At 33.5% G+C, this 15,225-nt stretch overlaps 1 protein-coding gene across 2 annotated transcripts in view; it reads right to left on the bottom strand.

Annotated features, from left to right (window-relative positions):
- The window catches only part of LOC119609862 (neurogenic protein mastermind), a 72,555-nt gene extending 66,964 nt beyond the window's left edge, over positions 1-5,591 (bottom strand). The window contains exon 1 of one of the 2 annotated variants that reach the window (XM_037964853.1): positions 5,438-5,591. The gene's annotated coding sequence lies outside the window, so the exon portion shown is untranslated. Of the gene's footprint in view, positions 1-4,879; positions 4,895-5,437 lie in introns of those variants that run through there. The other variant, XM_037964855.1, reaches the window with a different exon arrangement.
- Between the last annotated feature and the right edge of the window lie 9,634 nt (positions 5,592-15,225).

Raw genomic sequence — 15,225 nt, 5'->3', positions numbered from 1 at the left:
TATTAGTCTAGTCTATAGTCTAGTCTATAGTCTAGTCTCTAGTAGTCTAGTCTATCTATAGTCTAGTCTATAGTCTAGTCTATAGTCTAGTCTATAGTCTAGTCTATAGTCTAGTCTATAGTCTAGTCTACTAGTCTAGTCTATAGTCTAGTCTATAGTCTAGTCTATAGTCTAGTCTATAGTCTAGTCTATAGTCTAGTCTATAGTCTAGTCTATAGTCTAGTCTATAGTCTAGTCTATAGTCTAGTCTATAGGTCTAGTCTATAGTCTAGTCTATAGTCTAGTCTATAGTCTCTAGTCTAGTCTATAGTCTAGTCTATAGTCTAGTCTATAGTCTAGTCTATAGTCTAGCTATAGTTAGTCTATAGTCTATTCTATAGTCTAGTCTATAGTCTAGTCTATAGTCTAGTCTATAGTCTAGTCTATAGTCTAGTCTATAGTCTAGTCTATAGTCTAGTCTATAGTCTAGTCTATAGTCTAGTCTATAGTCTAATCTATAGTCTAGTCTATAGTCTAGTCTATAGTCTAGTCTATAGTCTAGTCTATAGTCTAGTCTATAGTCTAGTCTATAGTCTAGTCTAGTCTAGTCTATAGTCTAGTCTATAGTCTAGTCTATAGTCTAGTCTATAGTCTAGTCTATAGTCTAGTCTATAGTCTAGTCTATAGTCTAGTCTATAGTCTAGTCTATAGTCTAGTCTATAGTCTCGTCTATAGTCTAGTCTATAGTCTAGTCTATAGTCTTGTTTATAGCCCATATTCTAGTCTATAGCCTAGTCTATAGTCTAGGCTATAGTCTAGTCTATAATCTAGAATATATTCTAGTTAAAAATGTTATTGCCTTTTAATTAAAAAACAATCAGTTTTAATTGCGGCCATGAAATGTTGTTTTTAAAAATGTTTGTTATTATTTTTATGGTTCTTAAAAGGGGTTTTTGATGATTTTTTAAATTATTATTTAATTATATTATTTTTTGTTAGATGTTTTAAATTTTATTATAAATTTATTTTTTTTAGAAAGGTTTTAACAGCTGGCGATAACTTTGTTTAATGCTAATTTTATCTATATAATTGATTTATTATTATTTAATTATTTAATTTTTTTTTTTTTTTTTTGTAATTTTTATAAAATTTGTTATTTAGTTTATTTTTTATTATGTATTTAAAAGTTTTAAACTAAAAAACAGAAAAATTTGTTAATCTTAGAGTTTTGTTTTAGAATTTATTTAATTACATATTATTATTTAAATTTTTTTAATTATTATTTATTTAGCTTTAATTAATATTTATTAAAATGTTAAGAAATTGTGGTGGTTAATTAAATCAAAATTAAATTTCTTTGTTTTTTTTTAACTATTTATTTTTATCAATAAATTCCAAAAATATTATTTATTATTTCTATCACAAACACTCCTCTCATCCTGCATTTACATTTACTTTCAAAGCAGATTTTGGTTTTAAAACAAAATTTTGAAATCTAGTCTCTGTTGTTGTTATTTTTATATTTTCATAAATAAACACATGTTGGCAACACGAAAATATATGTATAAAAATAAAATAAAAATAATTGTTTAACTGACTCTGACATTAAATATCTGTCATTTAAATTTTAAATTTTTTGTATTGTATAGAGACAAAAACAAAAGCAAACACAAAACAAACAAATCTTTTTAACGCACTCTATTTGAAATAAGTAATCAACAACAACAAAAACAACAACTAAATATCACTCTTGCAATTGTAAGAACAATAACAATAATCATCATCATCAACAACAAACACTCGGTGTGAGCAAAACATACACTCATTTACACACTTTTTACAGTATGTGGTTTTGATGAGTGTGTATGTCAACTAAAAACTCACATACACACTGATACAAATTATGTTGTACTCTTTTTTTAATGCTAAATATTGTTATTATTAGCATTATTATTAACAGAAAACAAAAAACAGAGAAACAAATCACAACAAATTGAAAATTAAGAAGATTTACTAATTTCTTTGTATATAGTAGTTACATATACATATCACTTTGTTTATACGTGTGTTTGTTTGTTTGTTGTAAAGGGATTCCAAAAACGATTTGTTAGTGGCCTAGAAACATCCTTTTCAGGAACTAACTTAATTAAGTAAGTAATTAATTAATAAATAAATAAATTAACGAACTAACGAACTAACTAACTAACTAACTAACTAACTAACTAACTAACTAACTAACTACTAACTAACTAACTAACTAACTAACTAACTAACTAACTAACTAACTAACTACTACTAACTAACTAACTAACTAACCGAACGAAGAACGAACGAACGAACGAACGAACGAACGAACGAACGAACGAACGAACGAACGAAGGAACGAACGAACGAAACGAAGGAGAACGAACGAGAAGAACGAACGAACGAGCGAGAGAGCGAGCGAGCGAGCGAGCGAGCGAGCGAGAGAGCGAGCGAGCGAGCGAGCGAGCGAGAGCGAGCGAGCGAGCGAGCGAGCGAGCGAGCGAGCGAGCGAGAGCGAGCGAGCAGCGAGCGAGCGAGCGAGCGAGCGAGCGAGCGAGCGAGCGAGCGAGCGAGCGAGCGAGCGAGCGAGCGAGCAGCGAGCGAGCGAGCGAGCGAGCGAGCGAGAGCGAGCGAGCGAGCGAGCGAGCGAGCGAGCGAGCGAGGCGAGCGAGCGAGCGAGCGAGCGAGCGAGCGAGCGCGAGAGAGCGAGCGAGCGAGCGAGCGAGCGAGCGAGCGAGCAGCGAGCGAGCGAGCGAGCGAGCGAGCGAGCGAGCGAGCGAGCGAGCGAGCGAGCGAGCGAGCGAGCGAGCGAGCGAGCGAGCGAGCGAGCGAGCGAGCGAGCGAGCGAGCGAGGAGCGAGCGAGCGAGCAGCGAGCGAGCGAGCGAGCGAGCGAGCGAGCGAGCGAGCGAGCGAGCGAGCGAGCGAGCGAGCGAGCGAGCGAGAGCGAGCGAGCGAGAGAGCAGCGAGCGAGCGAGCGAGCGAGCGAGCGAGCGAGCGAGCGAGCGAGAGCGAGCGAGCGAGAGCGAGCGAGCGAGCGAGCGAGCGAGCGAGCGAGCGAGCGAGCGAGCGAGAGCACGAGCGAGCGAGCGAGCGAGCGAGCGAGCGAGCGAGCGAGCTAGCGAGCGAGCGAGCGAGCGAGCTAGAGGAGCAGCAGCGAGCGAGCGAGCTAGCGAGCGAGCGAGCGAGCGAGGAGCGAGCGATCGAGCGATCTAGCTATCGTATATCTATCGATCTATCTATCTATCTATCTATCTAGCTATCTATCTATCTATCTATCGACTACTATCGATCTATCTATCTATCTATCTATCTATCTATCTATCTATCTATCTATCTATCTATCTATCTATCTATCTATCTATCTATCTATCTATCTATCTATCTATCTATCTATGCAGTTCGGGACCTCAAAGACCAAGCCAGCAATAGTAGGCGTTAATTCCTAAAATTGCTACATCTAGGAAACTATAAGACTTTGAGTCGTCAATTCTTGTACAAGTAAAATTATCTATCAATACGTAAATTTTGAATAAAAAGTGGGTGTTTTTATCACGGTAGGCGTGACACCTCGCATATTAATTGATACATATATCTAACAATCTGTAAAAGCTAGACCCCTTAATTGATCGTGTGAACTTCATAGGAATATTTGGCGAACGAGCAAGTGAAGCGTATAGCAGTTCTCATATGCATTAATACTAAAATTCGTATATCTGCGAACTATTAGAGTTGGAACCCTGAATTATTAACGAGTTACTTTAGTTTTAAAATAAATATTTAGGACAAAAATATGTGCCTTATATGAAATATAACTGAACAATTTTGACATCTGTATATACAATATTTGGGCAAAAATAGTTGACCTACAAAAGTGGGCGTGGCAAAAAAATAGGTTGTCATAATTATTTTGGTGATTCGTAATAATACAAGCCATATTTAAAACACATCTTTACCTTCTTCATAAAAGATTAAATTGGTGTTTGGTACTTTTTTGAAAAGCGAACATTTGGGGGGCTAAAATGTGTAACAAAATCGATTTCTCTTCCTTTTCAGACCCTTTTTAAACTAATTATTATAAATAGAATACACTATTTATATAATTTAAACATTAGCAGATATCTATTTTTTACTTTTTTTTAACTCAGTTCCGATAGGGTTTAATCCCTTATTAAAACCCGGAATTTTGTATATTTTTAGCACTTTGTTTTATATTTTAAACCAGTAATTATAGAAACAAATTTTATATGAATTTAGTACTTTTTGTTAAAATTGACATTTGAAGGGGTAAAAGGGATTTTTTGGTACTTTTTCGTTTAACACGTGGTACTTTATGAAAATTGTAATGGTCCACCTTTAAATTTATTATAATATTGAAAATATGAACAAGTAGTTGAACCAGTAGGGAGTTTTTGGTACTTTTGTGCTTTTTAATTGACACTTTTTAATTTTCTATAATTTTTTGGTACTTTCTAGTTTTATAAATAGTACTTTTTGGAAATTTCTGTAATATTTAACTTTCAAAAATGTAACTTAACAAACTCAGCTTTAGGAGAATGATAATTTCAAAAAGGGATATTTTTGGTACTTTTTTTCAATTTTCACAGGGTACCTACTACTTGAATTATCATAACATACACAGAGTTGATTGAGTTAAAATTTATAAAAGGGAACTTTTTGGTACTTTTTCTATTAAATTTTTAATATGATATAAAGTTACTTTCTTTATACATTTGATTTTCAAGTTTAATTTCTTTTAGATTAGCGAAGCAATCCGGGTACACTAGTGCAATAGTACAAAAACAAAATTTAAAAAACAAGTGAAACAATAACAACAAAAATCACGCATTTTTAATCGCACATTTTGTTTTTATTTACAAATTGTTGTTGTTTTTGCTGCTGCTACTGCTGTTACTCTTCGCTTTGCTGTAATAATGTTGTTGTTTTGTTTTTTGCATTTTTTATTTTGATTATTTAGTTGTTGTTTTCGTTAGTTTCTCTAATAAAAAGTAGCATAACAATGAAGTTATTAATATGTTTGTTACAGCAAAAGCAACAAACATAACAATGTTTACATTTTTAAAACAAACCACAAACAAGTACAAAATAGGTACTAATTATTAAGCAAAAAAGTACTTTTTTTTTTTTTTTTGTAAAAAATTCATTCAAATTGTAAAAAAGTAACCGCTGATTTTATTTATAATTTTTATTTATATTATTATAAGAATGATGTTAATGTTGTTGTTGTTTTTTGTGGCTGAGATTACTTGGCCATCTGTCTCAATTACAAAGCACAGTCAGAGCTGGACACTTTTTCTTAATAAAAGTTAAAATTATTTTAATTTTTAAAATGTTTTTTATTAAACTATAAAAATTATTTGTTTTTTTTTTTCTGTTGTTGTTGTTGCTATCTTTATGTGTTTTATATTATTTTACTTGTTGTTATTATTATTATTATTTGTAGCAAAATTTGCTCTTGTGTGTCGGTATATTTAATTTTTTTGTTATAATTTTTCTTGAATATAATTTTATTTTGTCTGCGCTTTGGCAAAAATAATTGTGTGCGCCGTGTATGGCTGTCAATTGAGTACTAGTGGCACGAGCCGCTATACATTTATCGCATGCATAAAATGAAAATGAAGCAACCAGACCGCCAGCAGCACTGGCAGCAGCAGTGGCAGCAAACAAGCAGCCAAGCCAGTCAGTCATTCAGCCAGCAATGAAACACAAACCATCCAACCAACCAACCAACCAGCCAACAAAACAGCCAGCCACTACATTATTTCATCCATTATAAATTGAATTTTAACAGAGCAGAGGAGTCAGTCGTCGGCTCCTCTTCTTTTACTATGGACAAAAATAAAATATTAAATAGAAAGAAAGTTGTCGGTTTTTTCTTTACAGTTTTACAGCAAAAATTTTTATATTTTCTCTTTTCTTTTTTTGATATTTAGATGAAAATTCCACAAGGTTTTTCTCCTTCCTTTTAATGGGCGAAAATACTGAGATTTTTTGAAATACAAAAATTAAGTGTAACTCTGTTAGAGGGCCTCTTAAGAATCACTCAAAAAGATATGAGTTTGAGTTAAATATGCTGTTGCACGTTTAAATGTTATTGAATTCTAATAAGAATTTTTATAGTATTTTATTTTAATTTTACAACAACAGTGGGGCTGAAGAGGAAAATACCGGACGATCATATGGGAACAGGACAAATTTTATACTACTGAGTACCTAACTAAACTAACTAACTAACTAACTAACTAACTAACTAACTAACGAACTAACTAACGAACTAACTAACTAACGAACTAACTAACTAACGAACTAACGAACTAACTAACTAACTAACTAACGAACTAAACGAACGAACGAACGAACGAACGAACGAACGAACGAACGAACGAACGAACGAAACGAACGAACGAACGAACGAAAGAACGAACGAACGAACGAAACGAACGAACGAAACGAACGAACGAACGAAACGAACGAACGAACGAACTAACGAACGAACGAACGAACGAAGAACGAACGAAACGAACGAACGAACGAACGAACGAACGAACGAACGAAACGAACGAAAACGAACGAAACGAACGAACGAACAACGAACGAACGAACGAACGAACGAACGAACGAAGAAACGAACGAACGAACGAACGAACGAACGAACGAACGACCGAACGAACGAACGAACGAACGAACGAACGAACGAACAAACGAACAAACGAACAAACGAACGAACGAACGAAACGAACGAACGAACGAACGAACGAACGAACAACGAACGAACGAAAACGAACGAACGAACGAACGAACGAACGAACGAACGAACGAACGAACGAACAAAAACGAACGAACGAACGAACTAACTAACGAACTAACTAACTAACGAACGAACGAACTAACGACGAACTAACGAACTAACTAACTAACGAACGAACTAACTAACTAACGAACTACTAACGAACGAACTAACGAACTAACTAACTAAACTAACTAACGAACTAACTAACTAACGAACTAACTAACTACTAACTAACGAACTAACTACGAACTAACTAACTAACTAACTAACTAACTAACTAACTAACTAACTAACTAACTAACTAACTAACTAACTAACTAACTAACTAACTAACTAACTAACTAACTAACTAACTAACTAACTAACTAACTAACTAACTAACTAACTAACTAACTAACTAACTAACTAACTAACTAACTAACTAACTAATTAACTAAAAAAAAGTACCTTTTGAAGAACGAAAAAGTACTCAAAAGTCCACTTTTATAGGTTCTCACTTACTCCGGCCTCAACATGTTTAATTTCATGTTCTATGTTCAATATTATAGAAAATTCAAAAGGTACCTTTTGAACGAAAAAGTACCAAAAAGTCCCATTTTATAGGTTTTCGCTTACTCCAGGTTCTATAAGCTTAATTTCATGTTTCTAGATTCAATATTATAGAAATTTCAAAAAGAACCTTTTGAAGAACGAAAAAGTACCAAAAAGTCCCATTTCAAGATTCCCATCCACTAAATTTCAATATCAATATTCATAAAGTACCTTTGCGGAACAAACAAATACCATGCTTTGTTTTATGTTCTTAGGTTCAACCAAAAAGTTCCCTTTCATAGGTCACTTACCAAGAGCTCTACATGGTTAATTTCATGTTTCTAGGTTCAACAAGAACAAAATTTCCTGTATGAGACTGTGTGTTGTTGTTGTTGTTTGTTTATTATTTGTGTCTCAGCATGCACCAATCTCCTTTATTTGTAAACCGATTCTGCTGATTTTAAATAGGATACTTCTCAAAGGCATGTCTGACAGAATTATTGAAGATTTGGGTCCCGAAGATATCTGGGGTCTTCATAAAATTGATATTAGCAAACGAAAGGACTCGGAATATATAAATTTTATAGGGTTGGAAAATTATATTATAGAAATTACAAACGGGTTGACAAACTTACTTCTCATAAAGATGAAGTGTATAAAAATCTATTTTTCCCCAATAAAACCCACTGTTCATTTGCAAATAAACTTCCGTTTCCTCTTTGCCCTTCTTGATTTAATGGCTATACTCACTGCAAAAACAGCAACAACAACAATCACATACCTACCAACAAAGCTACAACAGCAACAACAAAATTGTCATGTAACTTTATGTAAAAACAACAACAACAGCAAGAAAAACATTAAAAACCAGTTTAATGCAGTTTCTACAAAAAAAATAGAGTCATCCAAAAGAATTCTGTAAAAATTCTGTTCTCTATTAAAACACTATTTCATAAACTCACTCCCTCAAACCCTTATTTTTAACAAAATTGCTCTCTCTCTCTCTCTCTTTTCCCACTCATGAAAATTCTTCTTTGCAAATGATAAAAACAAAAAACAACAAAAAATTTTCTTTATGCTTGAGTGATATTTTTCTTTTTAATGTTGTTTATTTAATTTTAAATGAGTTTGTTGCTGTTTGTGGCGTGTGTGTGATAGATAGATGGATACACACTCTTAACCGTACATGTACTTACAATAGAGTAATGAATACAATGATGATGATGATGTTTATGACAATGATGATGACGTTTGTTGGTGATAATAAAGCTTTAACATACAAACGAACACATGAATTTATGCCTGCATGTAAGTATTTTTTTTTTGTAAGCAGAAGGTGTTTTGTTGTTGTTCGTGTTGTTGTTGTTGTTATTTTTATGAGTGTGTTGTAATTTGAAAATCATATTTAGTCGAATATGAACCCAGCAAGCACCTTTTATCGCGGAAGTGACCTAGAAGTATCATTTAGGTGATAAGGCTAATTATTAGACTATGGACTAGTCTATTGACTATGGACTAGTCTATTGACCAGTCTATATACTAGTCTATAGAGTAGTCTATTGACTAGTCTATAGAGTAGTCTATTGACTAGTCTATAGAGTAGTCTATTGACTAGTCTATAGAGTAGTCTATTGACTAGTCCATGGACTAGTCTATGGACTATTAACCAGTCTATGGACTAGTCTACTGACTAGTCTTTGGACTAGTCTATTGACTAGTCTATGGACTAGCCTATGGACTATTCTATTGACTAGTCTACGGACTAGTCTATTGACTAGTCTATGGGCTAGTCTACCGACAAGTCTAGGGACTAGTCTATTAACTAATCTATGGATTAGTTTATTGACCAATCTATGGACTAGTATATTGACCAGTCTATGGACTAGTCTTTTGACTAATCTATTGATTAGTCTATTGACCAGTCTATGGACTATTCTATTGACTAGTCTATTGACTAGTCTATGGACTAGTCTATTGACTACTCTATGGACTAATCTATTGACCAGTCTATGGACTAGTCTACTGACTAGTCTGTTGACTAGTCTATGGACTAGACTATGGACTATTCTATTGACTAGCCTACGGACTAGTCTATTGACTAATCTATGGACTGGTCTATTGACTAATTGATCGGCTAGTCTGTTGACTATGGACTAGTCTATTGACCAGTCTATGGACTAGTCTTTTGACTAATCTATTGATTAGTCTATTGACCAGTCTACGAACTAGTCTATTGACCAGTCCATGGACTAGTCTATTGACCAGTCTACGAACTAGTCTATTGACCAGTCCATGGACTAGTCTATTGACCAGTCTAAGCTAGTATATGGACTAATCTATGGACTAGTGTATGAACTAGTCTATTGACCAGTCTATGGACTGGTCTATACACTACTCTCTTTATCAGTCTGTGGACTAGTCCATTGATCAGTATGTCTATTGACAATTCCAAATGTTTGTAGGGATATTTCCTACAACTCTCCTATACTCGTGTCTACAATTTAATTGTCATTTGTTTTTAAAGAGGCGCAAATGTTTACAAAAATTTGTTGCTTCTTCTAGGTTTTTGTGTTTTTTTTTTTTCAAACTCACCTACATTAATACACACACTAACAGGAACGAGGTATTTATTTGAATTTTAAAATTTTTCTTTTGGATTCCGTTCGACCGTTGCAATACACTGAGAGTAGTTTATCAGTGTTTGATGACAAAGAGAGATAGAAAGAGAGCGAATGTGTTCGTAATAGTGAGGGAGTTAATGGTGGGGTTGAGTGAGGGAAGTTTTTAATGGTTTTGTGAAATTTTCAAAACATATGGTTGTATTTCATTTCATTTGATTTCATTGTGATTTTTATATTTTAGCCACAAGGGGTCATTGTTTTAAATATAATACCGACCAGAAATTGTTTATTTTGCTATAAATGTTATAAATGATTTTTGGTTTTTCTTGTTTTTTTTTTGCGTTTCTGTTGAGAAAAGGATAAAAAGGACAGACTGTAGTTTTTGTCCTTTGAGGAAAAATGTTTGTTTAATGATAGTAAATATGGTAATGGTTAGAGTGGTCATTATTATTTTATTAAGGTTATCAAATATTTAAAATTCAATTGTCATCTAGAATCTGGCTTTTATTTTTGCAAAAAATATGTGAAGTCTACCATCTAACCTGTCTCCCTTAGGTAGTGTTCTTTAAGTCCGGTGGTCGTGGATTCAATTCCCACCAAAGCATCGTACAACAGCTCTAATAGTGGTCGAATTATTATTAAGCACTAAACTGCTATTATTAATCGAACAATCTGCTATGTATAGAATCTCCAGACCTCGAAGTGGTTTAATAGTAAGACTTTGTTTATGATTCGATTCTGAGTTATTGGCATATAGATATTTTCGACGATTGTTCAATGAAGCGAACGAAATGTACGGAAAAAGTTCACCAGGGTAATAACAGTTTCGACGATTCTTCAGTGAACGGAACAAAACTCTATTGAAAAAGATGTTCATCTTTCGATTAGTCATTAATTCTAAGGAGTTTGGAACATGAGATTATATTTTCGACGATTGAGCAATGAACAGAGCGAATTTCAAGCGAAAAAGTTCATATTCCGATAGAAACACCAGCTACCTAAAGGAATAACATTTTCGACAATTGTGCAATGATCGCAACGAAACTCTGGTGAAAAAAGATGTTCATCTTTCCCTGGCAACGGTGCCGAACATCTTTGATTAATGAGAGACGGAGTTCGGGAAATTTACCATTATCTAAAAGTAAAAAAACCTATCTTATATTATCCTCTAGCGGTCAGTGACCCGTATGATTCATCCAGTACTAGTCACTTTTTAAATAAACGTAAACGTGTGGTTGAAACCCAAATCGAGAGAATAGAATTTTGATTGATTTCGATGCTGTTGTCAACTCTACAGGACCCCACAAAAGAGTGACTGTGGGTCTGGGTGATGGATTGAATGGATGTTCATCATTGTCCGGTTATGTTTCGGAATTAACTCTGAAAATACCTAACCTATCGCCGTTTGTTAGCTGTGTGTCAGGCAGCAAGTTCTTGGATAGTACTTCGGTATACCAAATACGATTCTAGGTAAAGTTTCTGAGTACCTAGAAGAAAAGTTTTTTGTCGAACAAGGCTGAAGACTTTCCATATGGGGATAGCAATGGTAAAAGATTCGATAGTTCAAGTACTTGAGTCAAGTGCTTGTACAAAGACCGGTGTCAACCATGTACAAAAATTGCGTTCGATAGTCGTCTCCGACTTAACCCTGTGGTTGAAAAAGACCTTCGAGATCTTTTTCAAGACAGGCTCTAGCATACAGCCTTAGGAAAACTTTTCCTCGTCCTCGCCACTTGATAAATTTTTAAGAAAGATCAGTAATACAGAAAGAAGGAAGAGAATTCAATCTGGAAGATCAAAATCATGGATGACAAGACAGACCAGAGCTTTAAAAGTGGAAATAATTAAACGACAAAGTCCTCACGCAAGCTAACATGTTAATATGTATTGCGATTAATCATTGGAGGTTCGTAGGCTTGAAGCAATGTTTCAACTTTATTGCTCTTCATGTCGTAATCTTTAAATTTTTTGACTACGAATGAAAGGAGATTCTTCGTTTAAAGATCGAGAGTTTCCAAAAGGAATAGGAAATCCGAAGTGTTAATATTTCTTGGAGCAAAGCATAGGAACCGCTTTATCAAATCTATTAATAGTTAGTGAGATACAGGAGGAAAGAATAATTGTATCTGGAGGATCAAACTCAGTGATGACCAGAAAGAGAATGTTTAAATGTGAGTACAATTAAACCTCAAAGTACCACGTTCGTATGTGTTGTAGCTTATCATAGGATGTTCGTATATTTGAAGCAAAGTTTGATCTTCCTGTCGAAATATTCCAAAATCTCGTTTGTGAATGAAATCTAACTAAAGATCAAATCTAACTCAAGATCTATAATATAGAAAGAAGAAAGAGTTCGATCAGGAAGCTCAAAAGAGAAGGCTTTAAATGAGGGTGAAACTAAATAACAAAGTTCTCGAGCAGGTTAACATGTTCGTATGTGTTGTGATTAATCATTGGAGGTTCGAATGTTTGAAGTAATGTTTAATCTTCGTTGTCCTTCAAACAGTTCAATAGTGAAAGAAGGAAGATTATTCATTTGAAGATATAGAGTTTTTAAAGTGAATATAGAGAGAAGAAAGAACTCGATTTGGAAGATCAATATTAATGATGGACAAAAAGAGAACACTTTAAACAAGAGTAAAATCAAACGAGAAAGCTTTGGATAGTACGTTCTTACATGGTTTTGGAAGATCAATATCAGTGATGGACAGAAAGAGAACACTTTAAACAAGAGTAATATCAAACAAGAAAGCTTTGGTTACCACGTTCATAGGTGGTTTATCATTATTTGTTCGAATATTTCCAGTCATGTTCGATCTTCGTCATTTAAATATAGATGAACTTGAAGTATAGTTAAATCAAGATCAGCAGCAGAGAAAGAAAGTAGATTTCGATCTGTAACATAGAAATCAGTGATGGATAGAGAGAGAACGCATTAAATGAGAGTAAAATTTAACGACAAAGAATTGGAAGAAGTTTTAATACTTTATTTCGGACTCTATGAATAAAGCAATGTTTGATCTTCGTTGATCTTCTTGATGAAACATTGCCTCTAAAAAGGAATGACAAACTTGAGGTGTTCATAAAAATAACACTACTACTGAAGACTTTTCCTCGAATTGCAGAAGGAATCTGTTAAAAATCCAATTACAATTAAAAATAAACTTTTCATTTAGACAAACATTGAAAAATTCCTTATACTAAAGATCAAAACAGACAGGTGTCATCAACATCAGACAACATCCAAACATCCAACCAAGTTAATGTGCTAATAACAAATAATCTTTTATCCTCTATTACTCTCAATTGAAGTAATCTCTGTTTTCTACATCATTTCTATCTTCTTTTGACTTTGAAAATCAATTTAACAAACAATAAATGTAATATATTCGGGTGGGTTTTTTCTGGTTGTTGTTGTTTGTTGTCTTGCCCTCCCTGACTGACTGACTGAATGATATTGATCTAGTGTTTATTTTCAAACAATCAACCCTCAATCCAATAAACAATCTAATCATGTCAAAGCATGTTTCCTTAAAACCTAAAATTGCCAACAAATCAGCAGAGAAGAATTTTAATCAAATTTTAACACCCTCCAACAATAGAGAAATATGTATGTGTATGTATATATAGCAGTAGAGAGGGAGAGAGAGCAAATAAATCTCATATAAAGTTTGGCATTACATGAATGCTAATGATGATGTTATGTTATTTGTTTAAATGGTTGTAAATCTTAGTTGTTCCTCTATATATATATGTAAGATTTGCCATATCTTTTTGCATATTTTTTTGTTTGTTTGTTTCTAGAACAACTTGTTCGTTGGCGTTCTACCAGACAACTACTGCTGCTGTTACCAGCAGCAGCCAACTCTACTAAATGTTTGGCATTGATTATTGAGTTTTTAACTCGCACTCGGTGGACTACAAATGTATCTACAAACCGAAGAAAAAAATACAATAAACCTAAAACTCAATAATGATTCGGCGCATTCCAGAGTTTATATGTATATTTTTGATTTCACATACCTAAATAGAGAATGACCATATATCGAGAGAAAAGAATGAGTGAGTGCATTGCTAAAATCAAGCGAGAAATTCCAATTTTATAATAAAACAAGAAATATACAAATGAAAAAGAATTGTTTTTATTTAAGTCATCGGATTTTGCAATTCATTTTACGTATACTCGTTGTTATTGCACAGTGGGATGAAATGGCATCGAAAAGCTAAAATGCACAGTAGTTTCTCAAGAAAAACCACAAAATTTTCTAAAGAAAAAGCACAACAGTTCCTATAGGAAAACCACAAAATTTTCTAAAGGAAAAGCACAACAGTTCCTATAGGAAAAGCTCAACATTTCCTAAAGAAAAACCTCAACATTTCCCAAAGAAAAAGCTCTAAATTTTCTATAAAAAAAGCTTAACATTTTCTATAGAAAAAGCTCAATATTTTCTATAGAAAAAGCTCTACATTTTCTATAGAAAAAGCTCAGCATTTTCTAAAGAAAAAGCTCAACATTTCTTAAAGAAAAAGCTCAACATTTTCTAAAGAAAAAGCTCATCATTTTCTATAGAAAAAGCTCAACATTTTCTAAAGAAAAAGCTCAACATTTTCTAAAGAAAAAGCTCAACATTTTCTATAGAAAAAGCTCAACATTTTCTATAGAAAACGCTCAACATTTTCTAAAGAAAAAGCTCAACATTTTCTATAGAAAAAGCTTAACGTTTTCTATAGAAATAGCTCAACATTTTCTATAGAAAAAGCTCAACATTTTCTATAGAAAAAGCTCAACATTTTCTATAGAAAAAGCTCAACATTTTCTAAAGAAAAAAGCTCAACATTTTCTAAAGAAAAAGCTCAACATTTTCTAAAGAAAAAGCTCAACATTTTCTAAAGAAAAAGTTCAACATTTTCTAAAGAAAAAGTTCAACATTTTCTAAAGAAAAAGCTCAACATTTTCTGTAGAAAAAGCTCAACATTTTCTATAGAAAAAGCTCAACATTTTCTATAGAAAAAGCTCAACATTTTCTCTAGAAAAAGCTCAACATTTTCTATAGAAAAAGCTCAACATTTCTATAGAAAAAGTTCAACATTTTCTATAGAAAAGCTCATCATTTTCTATAGAAAAAGCTCAACATTTCCTAAAGAAAAAGCTCAACATTTCCTTAAGAAAAAGCTCAACATTTCCTAAAGAAAAAGCTCAACATTTCCCATAGAAAAAGCTCAACAGTTCCTATAGGAAAACCACAAAATTTTCTAAAGGA

This window comes from Lucilia sericata, unplaced genomic scaffold, assembly GCF_015586225.1.
Source record: "Lucilia sericata isolate MDLA Ls3-8-SP2 unplaced genomic scaffold, ASM1558622v1 Contig001070F_arrow, whole genome shotgun sequence".
In the NCBI taxonomy this organism is placed as follows: Eukaryota; Metazoa; Arthropoda; class Insecta; order Diptera; family Calliphoridae; genus Lucilia; species Lucilia sericata.
Note: the sequence above shows the minus strand (reverse complement) of the source record. Positions and strands in the feature narration are given on the sequence as shown.